Consider the following 5,000-nt stretch of genomic DNA (forward strand, 5'->3'; position numbering starts at 1 on the left):
GGGAGGTAATGAGGGGGAGGAGAGAGAGAGAACCATACTGTTATGTGTTGGTGGGTTGGGTGTAGTCCAAAATCTTCTGGCACTTACATTTAGGGGTGGGCCTTCTTACCCCGCGAGGGCCGCCTCACATCAGGTGGGGTTGGTGAATCAGGCCGTCTGAAACGCCGCTGAGCCGTCTGTAACGCCGCTGAGCCGTCTGTAACGCCGCTGAGCCGTCTGTAACGCCGCTGAGCCGTCTGTAACGCCGCTGAGCCGTCTGTAACGCCGCTGAGCCGCCTGTAACGCCGCTGAGTCGTCTGTAACGCCGCTGAGTCGTCTGTAACGCCGCTGAGCCGCCTGTAACGCCGCTGAGCCGCCTGTAACGCCGCTGAGCCGCCTGTAACGCCGCTGAGCCGCTTGTAACGCCGCTGAGCCGCTTGTAACGCCGCTGAGCCGCCTGTAACGCCGCTGAGCCGCCTGTAACGCCGCTGAGCCCCCTGTAACGCCGCTGAGCCCCCTGTAACGCCGCTGAGCCCCCTGTAACGCCGCTGAGCCCCCTGTAACGCCGCTGAGCCCCCTGTAACGCCGCTGAGCCGCCTGTAACGCCGTCTGTAACGCCGCTGAGCCGCCTGTAACGCCGCTGAGCCGCCTGTAACGCCGCTGAGCCGTCTGTAACGCCGCTGAGCCGTCTGTAACGCCGCTGAGCCGTCTGTAACGCCGCTGAGCCGTCTGTAACGCCGCTGAGCCGTCTGTAACGCCGCTGAGCCGTCTGTAACGCCGCTGAGCCGTCTGTAACGCCGCTGAGCCGCCTGTAACGCCGTCTGTAACGCCGTCTGTAACGCCGTCTGTAACGCCGCTGAGCCGCCTGTAACGCCGCTGAGCCGCCTGTAACGCCGCTGAGCCGTCTGTAACGCCGCTGAGCCGTCTGTAACGCCGCTGAGCCGTCTGTAACGCCGCTGAGCCGTCTGTAACGCCGCTGAGCCGTCTGTAACGCCGCTGAGCCGTCTGTAACGCCGCTGAGCCGTCTGTAACGCCGCTGAGCCGTCTGTAACGCCGCTGAGCCGTCTGTAACGCCGCTGAGCCGCCTGTAACGCCGCTGAGCCGTCTGTAACGCCGCTGAGCCGTCTGTAACGCCGCTGAGCCGTCTGTAACGCCGCTGAGCCGTCTGTAACGCCGCTGAGCCGTCTGTAACGCCGCTGAGCCGTCTGTAACGCCGCTGAGCCGTCTGTAACGCCGCTGAGCCGTCTGTAACGCCGCTGAGCCGTCTGTAACGCCGTCTGTAACGCCGCTGAGCCGTCTGTAACGCCGCTGAGCCGTCTGTAACGCCGCTGAGCCGTCTGTAACGCCGCTGAGCCGTCTGTAACGCCGCTGAGCCGTCTGTAACGCCGCTGAGCCGTCTGTAACGCCGCTGAGCCGTCTGTAACGCCGCTGAGCCGCCTGTAACGCCGCCTGTAACGCCGCCTGTAACGCCGCCTGTAACGCCGCCTGTAACGCCGCTGAGTCGCCTGTAACGCCGCTGAGCCGCCTGTAACGCCGCTGAGCCGCCTGTAACGCCGCTGAGCCGCCTGTAACGCCGCTGAGCCGTCTGTAAAGCCGCTGAGCCGTCTGTAACGCCGCTGAGCCGCCTGTAACGCCGCTGAGCCGCCTGTAACGCCGCTGAGCCTCCTGTAACGCCGCTGAGCCCCCTGTAACGCCGCTGAGCCCCCTGTAACGCCGCTGAGCCGCCTGTAACGCCGCTGAGCCTCCTGTAACGCCGCTGAGCCTCCTGTAACGCCGCTGAGCCTCCTGTAACGCCGCTGAGCCTCCTGTAACGCCGCTGAGCCTCCTGTAACGCCGCTGAGCCGCCTGTAACGCCGCTGAGCCGCCTGTAACGCCGCTGAGCCGCCTGTAACGCCGCTGAGCCGCCTGTAACGCCGCTGAGCCGTCTGTAACGCCGCTGAGCCGCCTGTAACGCCGCTGAGCCGCCTGTAACGCCGCTGAGCCGCCTGTAACGCCGCTGAGCCGCCTGTAACGCCGCTGAGCCGCCTGTAACGCCGCTGAGCCGCCTGTAACGCCGCTGAGCCGCCTGTAACGCCGCTGAGCCGCCTGTAACGCCGCTGAGCCCCCTGTAACGCCGCTGAGCCCCCTGTAACGCCGCTGAGCCCCCTGTAACGCCGCTGAGCCCCCTGTAACGCCGCTGAGCCGCCTGTAACGCCGCTGAGCCGCCTGTAACGCCGCTGAGCCGCCTGTAACGCCGCTGAGCCGCCTGTAACGCCGCTGAGCCGCCTGTAACGCCGCTGAGCCGCCTGTAACGCCGCTGAGCCGCCTGTAACGCCGCTGAGCCGCCTGTAACGCCGCTGAGCCGCCTGTAACGCCGCTGAGCCGCCTGTAACGCCGCTGAGCCGCCTGTAACGCCGCTGAGCCGCCTGTAACGCCGCTGAGCCGCCTGTAACGCCGCTGAGCCGCCTGAAACGCCGCTGAGCCGCCTGTAACGCCGCTGAGCCGCCTGTAACGCCGCTGAGCCGCCTGTAACGCCGCTGAGCCGCCTGTAACGCCGCTGAGCCGCCTGTAACGCCGCTGAGCCGTCTGTAACGCCGCTGAGCCGCCTGTAACGCCGCTGAGCCGCCTGTAACGCCGCTGAGCCGCCTGTAACGCCGCCTGAAACGCCGCTGAGCCGCCTGTAACGCCGCTGAGCCGCCTGTAACGCCGCTGAGCCGCCTGTAACGCCGCTGAGCCGCCTGTAACGCCGCTGAGCCGCCTGTAACGCCGCTGAGCCGCCTGTAACGCCGCTGAGCCGCCTGTAACGCCGCTGAGCCGCCTGTAACGCCGCTGAGCCGTCTGTAACGCCGGTCTCTTCCAGACTTTTGATGTGTTGCTCCAGGTGACTGAGTTCTCTTGGACTTGACTAGAAGGGATTCAGCTTTTGTCTAATTAATGTCAGATTTGACTTTTCGTTGCAGTTTAGGAGAACTAAGTTAAGGTTAGGAGAAGGTTTAGGGTAGATAAAAATGCATCTCTTCTAGTCATGGCCGGTTCTCTCCTTGTCCCACGCACACCAAGCCCTGCCCTGTCAGGCCAGTTCCTCACGCTCCTCTCCCTGTCAGGCCAGTTCCTCACGCTCCTCTCCCTGTCAGGCCAGTTCCTCACGCTCCTCTCCCCGTCAGGCCGGTTCCTCACGCTCCTCTCCCCGTCAGGCCGGTTCCTCACGCTCCTCTCCCCGTCAGGCCAGTTCCTCACGCTCCTCTCTCCGTCAGGCCAGTTCCTCACGCTCCTCTCTCCGTCAGGCCAGTTCCTCACGCTCCTCTCTCTGTCAGGCCAGTTCCTCACGCTCCTCTCTCTCAGGCCAGTTCCTCACGCTCCTCTCTCTGTCAGGCCAGTTCCTCACGCTCCTCTCCCCGTCAGGCCAGTTCCTCACGCTCCTCTCCCCGTCAGGCCAGTTCCTCACGCTCCTCTCCCCGTCAGGCCAGTTCCTCACGCTCCTCTCCCCGTCAGGCCAGTTCCTCACGCTCCTCTCTCTGTCAGGCCAGTTCCTCACGCTCCTCTCTCTGTCATGCCAGTTCCTCACGCTCCTCTCTCTGTCAGGCCAGTTCCTCACGCTCCTCTCTCTGTCAGGCCGGTTCCTCACGCTCCTCTCTCTGTCAGGCCGGTTCCTCACGCTCCTCTCCCCGTCAGGCCGGTTCCTCACGCTCCTCTCCCCGTCAGGCCAGTTCCTCACGCTCCTCTCCCCGTCAGGCCAGTTCCTCACGCTCCTCTCCCCGTCAGGCCAGTTCCTCACGCTCCTCTCCCCGTCAGGCCAGTTCCTCACGCTCCTCTCTCTGTCAGGCCAGTTCCTCACGCTCCTCTCCCCGTCAGGCCAGTTCCTCACGCTCCTCTCCCTGTCAGTCCAGTTCCTCACGCTCCTCCCTGTCAGGCCAGTTCCTCACGCTCCTCTGTCAGGCCAGTCCCTCACGCTCCTCTCTTTGTCAGGCCAGTTCCTCACGCTCCTCTCCCTGTCAGGCCAGTTCCTCACGCTCCTCTCCCTGTCAGGCCAGTTCCTCACGCTCCTCTCCCTGTCAGGCCAGTTCCTCACGCTCCTCTTTGTCAGACCAGTTCCTCACGCTCCTCTCCCTGTCAGTCCAGTTCCTCACGCTCCTCCCTGTCAGGCCAGTTCCTCACGCTCCTCTGTCAGGCCAGTTCCTCACGCTCCTCTCTCTGTCAGGCCAGTTCCTCACGCTCCTCTCTCTGTCAGGCCAGTTCCTCACGCTCCTCTCTGTCAGGCCAGTTCCTCACGCTCCTCCCTGTCAGGCCAGTTCCTCACGCTCCTCTCCCTGTCAGGCCAGTTCCTCACGCTCCTCTCTCTCAGGCCGGTACCTCACGCTCCTCTCCCCGTCAGGCCGGTTCCTCACGCTCCTCTCCCCGTCAGGCCGGTTCCTCACGCTCCTCTCCCCGTCAGGCCGGTTCCTCACGCTCCTCTCCCCGTCAGGCCGGTTCCTCACGCTCCTCTCCCCGTCAGGCCAGTTCCTCACGCTCCTCTCTCCGTCAGGCCAGTTCCTCACGCTCCTCTCTCCGTCAGGCCAGTTCCTCACGCTCCTCTCTCTGTCAGGCCAGTTCCTCACGCTCCTCTCTCTCAGGCCAGTTCCTCACGCTCCTCTCTCTGTCAGGCCAGTTCCTCACGCTCCTCTCCCCGTCAGGCCAGTTCCTCACGCTCCTCTCCCCGTCAGGCCAGTTCCTCACGCTCCTCTCCCCGTCAGGCCAGTTCCTCACGCTCCTCTCCCCGTCAGGCCAGTTCCTCACGCTCCTCTCTCTGTCAGGCCAGTTCCTCACGCTCCTCTCTCTGTCAGGCCAGTTCCTCACGCTCCTCTCTCTGTCATGCCAGTTCCTCACGCTCCTCTCTCTGTCAGGCCAGTTCCTCACGCTCCTCTCTCTGTCAGGCCAGTTCCTCACGCTCCTCTCTCTGTCAGGCCGGTTCCTCACGCTCCTCTCCCCGTCAGGCCGGTTCCTCACGCTCCTCTCCCCGTCAGGCCAGTTCCTCACGCTCCTCTCCCCGTCAGGCCAGTTCCTCA

Source organism: Salvelinus namaycush, unplaced genomic scaffold (genome assembly GCF_016432855.1).
Source record: "Salvelinus namaycush isolate Seneca unplaced genomic scaffold, SaNama_1.0 Scaffold769, whole genome shotgun sequence".
Classification (NCBI taxonomy): Eukaryota; Metazoa; Chordata; class Actinopteri; order Salmoniformes; family Salmonidae; genus Salvelinus; species Salvelinus namaycush.